This window comes from Macaca nemestrina, chromosome 20 (genome assembly GCF_043159975.1).
Source record: "Macaca nemestrina isolate mMacNem1 chromosome 20, mMacNem.hap1, whole genome shotgun sequence".
Taxonomy (NCBI): Eukaryota; Metazoa; Chordata; class Mammalia; order Primates; family Cercopithecidae; genus Macaca; species Macaca nemestrina.
The window spans coordinates 62,528,462-62,541,846 of NC_092144.1; the positions used below are offsets into that span (position 1 = coordinate 62,528,462).

Genomic DNA, 13,385 nt, shown 5'->3' on the forward strand with positions numbered 1-13,385 from the left:
AGTGCTTGGCTGTGGCCACTCCTGGGCTCTTGCTCTTTCCATCTGATACCTGGTGGAAGGGGGAGGGCGCTAGGGAGAGCAGCCTTTGATCCTTTGTTACTTCGGGTGGGAAGATGGGGTTTTTCCTTTTAGTCTAGTTTTGGAAAGTTCACGTTAATTGGTTTTAGATTCCTTTTTTATTTATTTATTTTTTTGGGGGGGATATCGGGGTCTCACTCTGTTACACAGGTGGGAGAGCAGTGATAGCATCACAGCTCACTGCAGCGTCAACCTCCTGGGCTCAAGGGATCCTCCCACCTCAACCTCTAGAGTAGCCACGCGCCACCACACCGTGATAATTTTTGTGTTCTTGGTAGAGACAGGCTTTTGCCTTGTTGTCCAGGTCGGGCTCCAACTGCAGGGCTAAAGTGATCCTGGAGCATCGGCCTCCTTCAGTGCTGGAATGACAGGCTTGAGCCACCATGCCCGCCTTATTTCTTGGTTTTTAAAAAATATACATATAGGCCGTGCGCAATGGCTCATGCCTGTCATCCCAGCACTGTGGGAGGCCGATTCTCGTCTATCCAGGAGACAGGTTTCACCATGTTGCCCAGGTTAGTCTCAAACTCCTCAGCTTAACTGATCTGGCTTAACTGATCCGCTTGCTTGGGCTTTCCAAAGTGCTGGGACTACAGGAGTGAGCCACCACACGTGGCCAGTCCTGGAATTTTCTAGAGGAGGATGACCAACGCAGCCTATGGACCCTTCCTGGCCATCACATGAAGACCAGCGACTCCTCCTTCCAAAACTCAGAGCTTCTCAGGATGACTTGGGGAAACGTCCCCCGCTGTGAACCTCGGTGAGCCCGCCTGTAACATACAGGTGAGGGAGAAGACCAGAAAAGCTCAGTCAGAGTGACACTGACCCTGAAATGATGGGCAAAATGGAGTGTGTGGCTTTTCCTGTAGGAGAGGGTGATGCTTAGTTGTAATTTGAATTTTAAATGGATTCCAGTCGTCCGAAAAACAGGTGATTAGACTCAAATCACCTTGAACCTTTTCATCTCATGGCTTTAACCCACCTACATGGCTCCATGTCCCTTGCAGTCCTCTCCCCTGAGCTCTACAGTCCTGTGCCCAGTTCTCTCCTCTCTCTCCTGGGACATCAAACAGGCGTCTCCACCTTCACATGTCCATAAGTGACTTCCTAAACCCCCAAACATTCCCTTGCAGTCCTACACATCTCAGATGAGGGCGACAATGTACTTCTAGGGGCTTAGCTGAGGTCGACACCATGTATTTTAAATATAGGAAATACATTATTTGTAAGTGTTGTAATTTATAAGGTAAAGAGAAAATTTTATGTACACGTGAAAGGAGTGAGAAAATGCCGGGCGCGGTGGCTCACGCCTGTAATCCCAGCACTTTGGGAGGCCGAGGCGGGCGGATCACAAGGTCAGGAGATCGAGACCACGGTGAAACCCCGTCTCTACTAAAAATACAAAAAATTAGCCGGGCGCGGTTGTGGGCGCCTGTAGTCCCAGCTACTCGGGAGGCTGAGGCAGGAGAATGGCGTGAACCCGGGAGGCGGAGCTTGCAGTGAGCCGAGATCGCGCCACTGCACTCCAGCCTGGGCAACAGAGCCAGACTCCGTCTCAAAAAAAAAAAAAAAAAAAAAAAAAAAGGAGTGAGAAAATACATCATTTCCAAATTTCTTTTGAGGTGTGGGGGAAAAATATTTCAAGACCTCAACCTTAGGGATCTGTGCTCCCAGGACCCCTCTGACTTCATCTCCTGCCTGCGTCCTCCTCACTTCATCTGCTCCAGCCATACAGGCCTCCAGCCATACGGCTCAAGCCATACAGGCCTCTTTCTTTTTTCTGGGACTGAGGTTGCTCCTGTCTCAGGGCCTTCTGGGCTGTCCCTCTGCCTAGTACTCTGGCCCTGCAGCTGCAAGTGACAAGCAGCCTTTCTTCCCTAAGTCTTTGTTCTGACATCACTTTCTCTATGGAAACCTTTGTGATCTCCTACAGTCCCCCATTTGACATGGCAGCCCCACCTTCACCCCCACCTCTGGTCCATGTTGCCTGTTCTGTGTGATTCTTTTTGCTCCTTTACTGTTCACTGGATTCTGGTGAGAACAAGTCACCAAGGGGAGAGCAGAGCCAGAAGGTGGGGCTGTGCTGGGCTGGCGCCCTCTGAGTGGAGCTCAACCCTGACTTTACATGAGGGTTCTCAGACATTTTGCAAATACATGTTTTATGCTGTTTTATCAGAGATTGCTATTATCATAGGATGGGACCCACCCTCAATAATACTTATAATGGCGCTGGTGATTCTCATCTGTGTCCAGCATTGAACGTCAAGGCAGTTTCCTCCATGTTGAGAGCTGAGATCAGCCTGTGATCCACAGGGAGGTGAGGGGGCTGTGCTCTGTGTGGGGTTTGGTTAGTGCCAGATCTGTGCCCTGAAGGTCTGTGCCCTGCTGCAGCGTGTGTGTGTGTGGACTTTTCCAGGGAGGGGGGAGTGGAATCTAAAAACAAGTCAAAATTACCCTTGTAGATCTTCATGTGGGACATTGTTATCTCTGCGTAATCTCTGGTGCAGTGGGCAGCAGAGGACTTCTCCCGGGTGAGGTGTCCCCTGTGTGTGCGTGTTTTGTCACAGGAAAGGAATGAGTGATTTCTAAACACTAAATCTCGGCTGGGTGCAGTGGCTCACATCAATCCTGAGTCTTTGGGAGGCCTGGGTGGGCAGATCATGAGGTCAGGAGATCAAGACCATCCTGGTCAACGTGGTAAAACCCCGTCTCTAGTAAAAACAGAAAAATTAGCTGGGCCTGGCAGCTCATGCCTGTAGTCTCAGCTACTTAAGAGGCTGAGGCAGGAGAATCGCTAGAACCAGGGAGGCAGAGGTTACAGTGATCTGAGATCATGCCACCAAACCACATCCTGGTGACAGAGCTAGAATCCATCTCAAAAAAAAAAAAAAAAAAAAGGAAAAATTAAATTGCTATGTAATGAAGCCACCACAAAGGGCAAAGAAAAGGAGCCAGGGATGGCTGTTCCTCAGGTAAAGTGACATTCCTCAGTGGATTCTTCTGTCTCCTTCTTTTCTAAAATAGCAGGTATTGTAGTAGCCGGTCTTCTGTGATTCTGAAGCGTCCTACCTCACAAGTTTGCTCACACTCACCCATGCCTTTTCTCAGTCTCTCTCATCTTAAATTCCATCTGCCTCCGTTGCCCAGGCTGGAGCTCACTGGAGCAATCTGGGCTCACTATAACCTCCACCTCCCAGGATCAAGTGATTTCTCGTGCCTCAACCTCTCAAGTAGCTGGGATTACAGGCGTCCGCCACCAGGCTTGGCTAATTTTGTAATTTTCGTAGAGATAGGGTTTCACCATGTTAGCCAGGCTGGTCTCAAGCCCCTGACTTCACATAATCTCCTTGACAGTTTTTCACTGTTACTAAGAATAACATACTGGATGCCTGTGAGTGTGGTGACTTCACTGCAGATATCTGGAGAATTCCTGCAAAACCAATTACTTCTTTTTGGACTTGCCATTTCCTCTTTTAGATATGGGAAGATTCCATCCGGACCCCCCCAGCTGCAAAGGTGCCCTCTCTGACTGAGAACATGAGAAATGTCTCACTCTTTCAAGCAAGGCTTACTACTGTGGTCTTACCACCATGTCCTTTTTTGTATTCAGTGAAAATGAAAGCCCTTTTTATTTATATTTTCTATTCCTTGAGAGTCTGAGTAGATGTCATTAATCGTGGACATGTATATTTAAAATAGATTTTAATACTTTGCTGAAAGCATTCTTTTCATGTATTTTGAGAGCTATTTTGTATTCTTTTGTTCTTTATTTTTGTCCTGGTGATTTGTTCATATTATGCATTTTTTAAGGATAAAACAGAAATGTTCTTTCACATGCCCGCTTTTTTTTTTTTAAGACTGAGTTTTGCTCTTGTCACCCAGGCTGGAGTGCAATGGCATGATCTCGGCTGACTGCAGCCTCCGCCTCCCAGGTTCAAGCAGTTTTTCTGCCTCAGCCTCCCGAGTAGCTGCGATTACAGGCAGGCGCCACCAGTCCCAGCTAAGTTTTGTACTTTTTAGTAGAGATGGTGTTTCACCATGATGGCCATAATTTCTCTTGCCTTCTGAAATTAGAAATTTTTGGTCATTAATGTCTTCCAACAGGCTTTTCTATACCTTTCTTCCTCTCACTGTCTTCTGGGACTTCTGGTACTTGAAAAAAAATTTTTTTGAGATGAAGTTTTGCTCTGTTGCCAAGCTGGAGTGCAGTGGTGCAAACTCGGCTCATCTCCAGCCTCTGTCACCTGGGTTTAAGTGATTCTCTTATCTCAGCCTCCCAAGTAGCTGAGACTACATGTGTGCACCAGCACACCTGGCTAATTGTTACATTTTTCATAGAGCCGGGGTTTCTCTATGTTGGTCAGGCTGGTCTCAAACTCCTAATCTCAGGTGATCTGCCCACATTGGCCTCCCAAAGTGCAGAGATTTCAGGGGTGAGCCATCGTGCCTGGCCTATTTTTTTTTTTTTTTTTTTGAGACGGAGTCTCGCTCTGCCGCCCAGGCTGGAGTGCAGTGGCCGGATCTCAGCTCACTGCAAGCTCTGCCTCCCGGGTTCACGCCATTCTCCTGCCTCAGCCTCCCGAGTAGCTGGGACTACAGGCGCCCGCCACCGCGCCCGGCTAGTTTTTTGTATTTTTTAGTAGAGACGGGGTTTCACCGTGTTAGCCAGGATGGTCTCGATCTCCTGACCTCGTGATCCGCCCGTCTCGGCCTCCCAAAGTGCTGGGATTACAGGCTTGAGCCACCGCGCCCGGCCAGCCTGGCCTATTTTTTAAATTGTTTTATTTTTTTGAGACAGTCTTGCTTTGTCACCCAGGCTGGAGTACAGTGGAGCGATCTTGGCCCACTGCAACCTCTGCCTCCCATGTTCAAGTGCTTCTCCTGCCTCAGCCTCTAGAGTAACTGGAACTACAGGAGCCCACCTCCACACCCAGCTAATCTTTGTATTTTTAGTAGAGACAGGGTTTTGCTATAATAACCAGGCTGTTCTCCAAACTCCTGACCTCAGGTGATCCACCCACCTCGGCCTCCCCAAGTCCTAGTGTGAGCCACCTTGCCAGTCCCCCAGTCTAATTTTTAATTTACATTATGAATTCTGATTTTGAACCCATGTATTGAATTTTTCCATTTAGTTACTGTATTTTTAGCCCGAGAGCTTCTGTGTAGTTCTTCATAATTTCTGTATGTTGGTTGACCTTCTCATTTTCTTCATGCATTGGTTTTTTGATTTCTTGAAGCTGTCTCTTAACTCAATGAGTTTCCAAAATTGTTTGAGTTGGAGTTGTAAGGGTGGCAAGGTCTTCAGTCCGAGGTCAATCCTTGCAGAACATCAGAAAATTCATTTTTCAGATAATTGTTCCAAATACAGTGACCATAGAAAATCATAAAGCTTTAATTGACATTAGAGCCAATTAGGCATTGACTTGAGATTGAGTTGACTTAACATTGAGTTTAAGCATTAATTGACATTAAAGTGTTTATGTTAAGAAGATTGGGCTATGTGGGGTGGCTGACGCCTGTAATCCCAACGCTTTGGGAGGCCAAGGCTGATAGATCACAGCCACTCCTGGCTATGAGAGTGTGGAGGCGGCTGTAGGGGTGGGGCCTGGTTAGAAGGGGCGGGGCCTTGAACAGGATCTGGACAGGGCAAGAATGAGGAGGCTGCCTGGGAGCCGGGCTGGAAAGTGGGAACGCCCGGGCGAGAGAGAGATCATCATCTTGAGGGCGAGGTCTGGAAGGGATGTTTTGAAGTGCAGGGTCTGGAGGGGGCGGGTGCTGTCTTTCTCCCCAGCTGGGCCCCAGATGTCTCCTGCTGTCATCCTCCCCATCCTCCATCCTGCAGGACTGGATTCCCGGGTTACTGATTGGTGGATTGTTTCTGATATGCCGTGATATTACCCCTAATATCACAGGGATGCTTCCTGTCCGTTTTGAGTTAATATTTCAAGCAATCGAAGGTAAAACAACTTACTGTAGTGGGCCACCTGTACTGATCGCTGAATCATTTTTCCTCTTTTTTTTTTTTTTTTTTTGAGACGGAGTCTCGCTCTGTCACCCAGGCTGGAGTGCAGTGGCCGGATCTCAGCTCACTGCAAGCTCCGCCTCCCGGGTTCACGCCATTCTCCTGCCTCCGCCTCCCGAGTAGCTGGGACTACAGGCGTCCGCCACCTCGGCCGGCTAGTTTTTTGTATTTTTTAGTAGAGACGGGGTTTCACCGTGTTAACCAGGATGGTCTCGATCTCCTGACCTCGTGATCCGCCCGTCTCGGCCTCCCAAAGTGCTGGGATTACAGGCTTGAGCCACCGCGCCCGGCCCCATTTTTCCTCTTAAGTTGAAAATGGTTTTAATGCAAAGCGCCTTTTTTGAGCAGGTAGAGTCACGCATCCTGCTGGCGGTGCAAGCTCCCCTCCATCTGGGGCAGGGTAGGGGAGAGGGGCAGGAATCTTGGTAAAGGGGTGGAGTGGGGCGCTGGTTGCAGCGGGGACTGGTAATTAGAATGGCTTATTAAACTAAGCAAGATCCTGGGTTGTTTGAGTGGATAATGGAAACTGAAAGGTGACATGCAAAACTGCCTATTACACACAGGAGTGGAGGATAATTTCATATTTCATGGAAATAAAGTCACAGCCTGGAGTGGTGTCTCACACCTGTAATCCCAGCAGGTTCAAGAGCCGAGGCAGGAGGATCGCTTGAGCCCAGGTGTTCGAAATCAGCCTGGGCAACATAGTGAGACCTCGTCTCTACTAAAAATCAAAAAAATCTGCCAGGTGTGGTGGTCCACGCCCGTGGTCCCAGCTGCTTGGGGGTGCTGAGGTGCGAGGATCACTTGAGCCAGAAAGTTGGAGACTGCAGTGAGCTCTGAACTCGCCACCACACTCCAGCCTAGGTGACAAAGCTAGACCCTGTCTCAAACAAACAAGCAAATAAATGAGAGGTGTAATTCCTCCTTTAAAAGTAAGGGAAGAGATTTTATTTCCTTTTATCTCTTAGAATATTCAGTTAGAAAATTTGTAAATTCATTTTCTCTGTCTTCTGAGGTGTTATTATTTTTTTTAGACAGTTTTTTTCTGTTACCCAGGCTGCAGTGCAAGGCGCGATCTCGCCTCATCCACAACCTCCATCTCCTGGGTTCAAGCGATTCTCCTGCCTTAGCTTCCCGAGTAGCTGGGATTACAGGCATGAGCCACCATGCCCGGCTAACTTTTCTTTTTTTCTTTTAGAAACTAAACCTTTTTTCAGTTTAATGACCCAGGGATGTATTTCTGCAGGACTTGGGAGTTCTTTTTGAAAGGCAAACAACAAGGGAGACAGTACCTTTATCTCAGTAGGAAATTAAATAATTCAAACATCAAATGACTTCAATTTAAGGCTATGGACCTTGAGGTAATTCTGAGCCTTGAGAGGAATGTGGTCATGCAAGCTGAGTCCAGTGTTATGCAGGGGCAATTTCTAAGACTTTTCCTGTAAGTAATTAGGAAGACTAAGCAGCCACAGAGCTAAGACCTCCTCGGATCATTGTCCCTTCTTTTGTAATGATAAGGTACACTTTGACCTTCCTTGAAGTGTATCAATCCACAACCAAGCAAGTGGCTGCACCCTATGCACTGGTCTTGAATAAAAAAATGTGGTGATTCTGCTAAAGATTCTCTGTCTTTCCCTATGTGTGTGAAACCTTAATATCTCTACTTTGGAATGCTGATCCAATTCATTTAGAGTTGATGTTTCCAGGTGGCTATTTCCAAGCTTTGCCTTCAAGTAAATTCTGTACTTAATCATATACTCTAAATTTTATTTACTGCTGACATCAGTTTCTGTCGGATTGTAGGAGCCTCACCAGAGAGGGCACCTGCTGCCCTGTTGTAAAACTCACACTTGCCAAAAGTTATGGGTTAGAGTTTCTCCCCCTCCCTCAGGATGACGCTAGTTAGCTGACACAGATGGTCACCTCCGTTACCAAGTAGAGCCATGTGCGATCAAGGGTGTTGTCAAGTCCTCTTCCCTGAGGACTGATTAGTGTTTATCTTGAAAACATGTACTTAATGGGTTGTATAGAACAGTGAAGTGTCTTTCTCTGTTTTCAACCTCTTAGCTCTTTTCCTCTATTTGCCATCACATTCTGGTCTAAGGCTTATTTATTAATGAAATCATTTTTATTTCTTATTCTGTTATCGTCGTGTAGATGATTTCTCATTCGGGGGAAGATCATTTTGTTTTCAATTATATTGTCTCAACATTTAAATGGTGAAGTAAAGAGTATTTCTTGGGCCAGGCTTGGTGGCTCACGATTGTAATCACAACACTCTGGGAGGCCGAGGCAGGTGGATCACTTCAAGTGAGGAGTTTGAGACCGGCCTGGCCAACATGGTGAAACCCCGTCTCTACCAAATATACAAAAATTAGTTGGACATGGTGGCGCGCTTGTAATGCCAGCTACTCCGAAGACTGAGGCAGGAGAATCACTTCAACACAGGGTGTACAGGCTGCACTGAGCTGAGACCTTGCCACTGCACTCCAGCCTGGGAGACAGAGAAATACTGTCTTAAAAAAAAAAAAAAAAAAAGGAAATTAAAAAAAAGAAAGTATTAGATCTCCTCCACAAATATGCTGGGACGACTAACTGGATATTCACATGGAAAAGAATAATGTTGGATCCCTACAGAATCAAAATTTTATTTTAAAAATTTAGAGAATGAGGAAGGGAGCACTGCGGGAGGGACTATTACTTTGTCGCCCGTGCTGGTCTGGAACCCCAGGCTCAGCGAACCTCCCGCTGCTGCTTCCTGAGTAGCTGCGACCTCAGGCTCCCTCCCCAGCGCCCGCATCCCTGCTGTGTTTAAGCAGCAGGTGGTGACCTCACTCTTCCCTGGCCTGAGCACTCCGTCCCGCATCCCAGGTGTGGCCCTAGGGAAGTCTCTGAAGCTAAGCACAGGGTAGACCCTTCCCTCACCCCCACTCCCACCCCCCAGAGTGAATGGCGAATAGAAAGGGAGAAGATTTCTATTCTGTTCTGTGGGCCGGCAGCGTGAAATCGTACATTCCGCCCAGGCAAGGCTTTGCATTTCACATTCTAGTTTGCATCCCCATTCCAGACAATTCCAGGGCTTTTGAATCAAGCCTCAGCCTTCCTGGCCGGTCTCGCCTCCAAAATCGGAAAAACAGAGGCGCTGGGCTCAAGACTGAGACTCACAGGTGCAGCCCCGGCCCCGCCCTCTGCCGGTTCTAAAGGGCAAAGTCTCTCCCCGTGGCGCCGCGCTTCGCCCTGCCCAGGCTCCGCCCACCTCCTCGTGGACCCCGCGCAGGCCTTATTTCTGTCCTGCGCACGCAGATTCACGCAAACCTGGAAGCGGATAGCGTGGAGTGAAGGTCCCACCGCAGCCCGTGAGTTTCTCTCTGTCTTGCATTAAGTCTGTGTTTCCCAGGTCCCCGGCGCTTCTGTACCTGGGACGTGGGGTCCCTACAGACCTGGAACTTCTCGCCCTTCTTCATGCAGAGCAAATTGAGACGTCCCTTTGAGAGTCTGGGGTTCACTTCCTTTCCTACAGACCTGGAAATTCTCGCCCGTCTTCCTTCATGCAGAGCAAATTGAGAGTCTGGGGTTCGCTTCCTTTTGGGTTTAAAGTCGCCTTGAGGCTGGTGCGGTCTGGTTTTTCTGCTGTAGGGCAATGTATACACTTTCTATTGCGTAGTTTTCCTGCTTAAAACCTTTTTCTAACTCCTCCCGCCCCGCGCTTTTTAAAGTCCTCACAGGTGAGGTGGATTCCCGCCCTGGGCGCCTCCCACCCTCGCCTTCGTTGGCCTGTGGAGTGTAGGGCCCTGGCCCCAGTCCTTCAGAGGCCGCGTCCTCTGCCTGGTCCTGAGATCCTGCAGACCCCACCACTGTCTTAAGGCGTCGTCGCCCCCCACCTCCCTCCTCGTGCCGGGTCCTGCTGCTCCCCAGGTCTCCCCTCCGCAGTCACCGCTTCTCCTGAGCGCGCGCTGGGGAGGTGCCCGGGGCCTGTCCTGTGACACGGGCTGTTCTTGCCTGCCCAGCTCCAGCCCCTGTAAAATGTGCTCCCCCGGGATGCAGGCGTCTTACTCCAAATCCTCCTGTAATCGTGTGGGCCAAAGGGATCAGGAGACAGAGAGCAGTAGAAAACCTGAGATAAGAAAAGAAAACAGGAGGAGAAAAGTAACTGCAGAAATGTAGAGAAAAGCTAGATGTACAGAGACATGGCAAGGAGAAGAGAGGGAGAACCACAGCAGGGAGGATTATTGTGGGTCTAGAGTGCCATAGAGTGGGGACGGGGGATATAACAGGGAAGAGAGAATTTAACAGGGAGAGCAGAGGAGGCGCAGAGATGGGAGAAGAGGGAGAAATCTATGGAGACTGAGGACAATCGAAAGATTGAAAGATCTATGAAGAAGGAGCCATAAGAGGTTAAATAAGTTGTGAGGATGGAGCAGAAGAGGTGGAAGAGAAGGAATAAAGGGAAGAAGGGGATAAACAGCAAGAGAGGAGAGGGGCAAAAATGAGACGCAGAATCCCAGGGAAAAAGACAAGAAAACAAGAGCTGGAGAGAGAAGAGGAGAATGAGAGATATGTACAGAATTAGGGAGGGAAGCATAGTAATGAAAACAGAGAAGCTGGGCGCAGTGGCTCATGCCTGTAATCAAGGCACTGTAGGAGACTAAGACAAGGGGATTGCTTGAGTCCAGGAGCTCGACACCAGCCTGGGCAGCATAATGAGACCCACATCTCTGACCGAAAAAAGAAAAAAAAAAAAATTAACGGGGCGCGATGGTGGACACCTGTAATCCTAACTCTGGAGGCCGATGTAGGAGGATCACTTGAGCCCAGGAGGTCCAGGCTGCAGTGAGCCGAGATCATGCCACTGCACCCCAGCTTGGTCAACAGAGTGAGACCCTGTCTCAAAAGAAAAAAAGGAGCGGGGGACTTTGGGTTCAGATGAGTAGGTGAGTTCATATTACTAGTCGTGACATGTTGACTTCTTTATATATAATCTAATAACTTTAAAAAATTTGTTTAAATTATACAGATGAGGTTGAGAATTTTTAAACTCCTATCTATGAGACGTTAACATCCTGTAAATCTTGGCATCAGAGGTCAGCTTCCACTTGGAATCCCTATTCAGCCCGAGGGCAGTGACTTACTCAGTTGTGAGTCACTCTCTTGCCTTTTCTCAGAGTTGGGTATAAAGTGGAACAGTGAAGTGGGGAAAGAAAAATTGGTGTTATTACATAATACTTTTAATTTAATTGATTAATACTTGGGACAGGCGTGAGCCTGGGCGATAAAGCCAGAGCCTGTCCCAAATATTAATTAATCCAGCACTTTGGGAGGCTAAGGCTAGTGGATCACTTCAGGTCAGGGATTCGAGACCAGTCTGGCCAACATGATGAAATTCTGTCTCTACTAAAAATACAAAAATTAGCAGGGCATGATGATACTCGCCTGAAATCCCAGATACTAGAAAGGCTGAGGAAAGAGAATCGGAGAATCGCTTGAGCCTGGGAGGGAAAGGTTACAGTGAGCCAAGATCCTGCCACTGCACTCTAGCCCAGGTGACAGAGCGAGACTCTGTTTCAAAGAGCAAAACAAAACCTTCTGGCTGACGTTAAAAATATCCAGTTCTGGCCGTGCGCGATGACTCATGCCTGTAATCTCAGCACTTTTGGAGGCTGATGCGGGCGGATCACCAGAGGTAGGGAGTTTGAGAACAGCCTGACCAACATGGAGAAACCTTGTTTCTACTAAAAATACAAAATTAGGCAGGGGTGGTGGCGCGTGACTGTAATCCCAGCTACTCAAGAGGCTGAGGCGAGAGAAGTCGCTTGAACCCAGAGGCAGGGGTTGCAGCGAGTTGAGATCGCACCATTGCGCTCCACCTTGGGCAACAAGAGCGAAACTCTGCCTAAAAACAAACAGATATCCGTTTGCCTGTTTGCTTCTGTACTTTTGATTCAGTAGTTCTTGGAAGAGAGCTCGATGTCCACATATTACATATTACAATGCTCCCCAAGCATTCAGAGGGAGGCAGTCAGCGGAACAATTAGTGAAATGTTTTCCTAGATCATCTGCAATGTCTTCTTTCCTACTGAAACATAGGACTGGGACTCTAGAAAAGCTCCAGTATGTTATCTTCCTTTTTTTATAAGCAGGAGTCTCTTTCTGACCTGCTGTCTCCATGTTGGAGCAAGGGAAAGAGCCCTGGACAGTGGAGAGTGAAGTGAAAATAGCAACAAAATCCAGCTGGGTGGGAATGTATTACAGGTGTAAAGGCAGGTAAGAGCTCAGATGGGCAGAGTGGAAGCTCCACCTTCCACTAGTGTGTGGGGAAACTCTGCAAGTGGGAGAATTCTGTGGGAAAAGAAAAGTTTAAATCCTGAGATCTCTGAGTGAACATCTTTATTTGCCCCCTCTTATCTCTCTGCTATTTATTTATTTATTTAATTTTTTGAGACAGTGTCTTCCTCTGTTGCCCAGACTGAAGTGCAGTGGCACAATAGCTCACTATGACCTCCGCCGCCTGGGTTCAAGTGACTCTCCTGTCTCAGCCTCTCAAGTAGCTGGAAATACAGTCATGCATCACCACCACACCAGGCTGATTTCTTTATTTTTAGTAGAGATAGTGTGGCACCATGTTGGCCAGGCTGGTCTTGAACTCCTGATCTCAGGTGATTTGCCTGGTGCTGAAATTACAAGTGTGAGCCACCGCTCCAGGCCCCTCTGCTCTTTATTTATTTATTTATTTTTATTTTATTTTATTTTTTTTTTTTGAGACGGAGTCTCGCTCTGTCGCCCAGGCTGGAGTGCAGTGGCCGGATCTCAGCTCACTGCAAGCTCCGCCTCCCGGGTTCACGCCATTCTCCTGCCTCAGCCTCCCGAGTAGCTGGGACTACAGGCGCCCACCACCTCGCCCGGCTAGTTTTTTGTATTTTTTTTTAGTAGAGACGGGGTTTCACTGTGTTAGCCAGGATGGTCTCGATCTCCCGACCTCGTGATCCGCCCGTCTCGGCCTCCCAAAGTGCTGGGATTACAGGCTTGAGCCACCGCGCCTGGCCCCTCTGCTCTTTAGACGTGTAGTAGTTTGATTTTTTTGTCCTCTAGTGATGCTGCAGCTCAGAGACAAAGGCACAGTCTTTATCCTGATGGGCAACACCCTGTCATCTGGCTTCTGTGACCTCTTTGGTTTCTTGACTCTGGCACAGGGAGTGCTGTGTCAAAGGGATCTCTTCCCCTGTGGTCTCTCCTTCTGTACTTGATTCCATCTGATGCTCTGTTCTCTGTTCCTGTAGATCAGAGCTGA

At 48.2% G+C, this 13,385-nt stretch overlaps 1 long non-coding RNA gene across 1 annotated transcript; it reads right to left on the reverse strand.

Moving 5' to 3' along the window:
- Positions 1–548: 548 nt before the first annotated feature.
- Positions 549–2,013, reverse strand: LOC139360187 (uncharacterized). The gene is made up of 3 exons (XR_011617397.1): positions 1,732–2,013; positions 1,061–1,258; positions 549–848 (listed from the first exon to the last, which is right to left on the reverse strand). It is a non-coding gene; the product is annotated as an uncharacterized lncRNA (long non-coding RNA).
- Between the last annotated feature and the right edge of the window lie 11,372 nt (positions 2,014–13,385).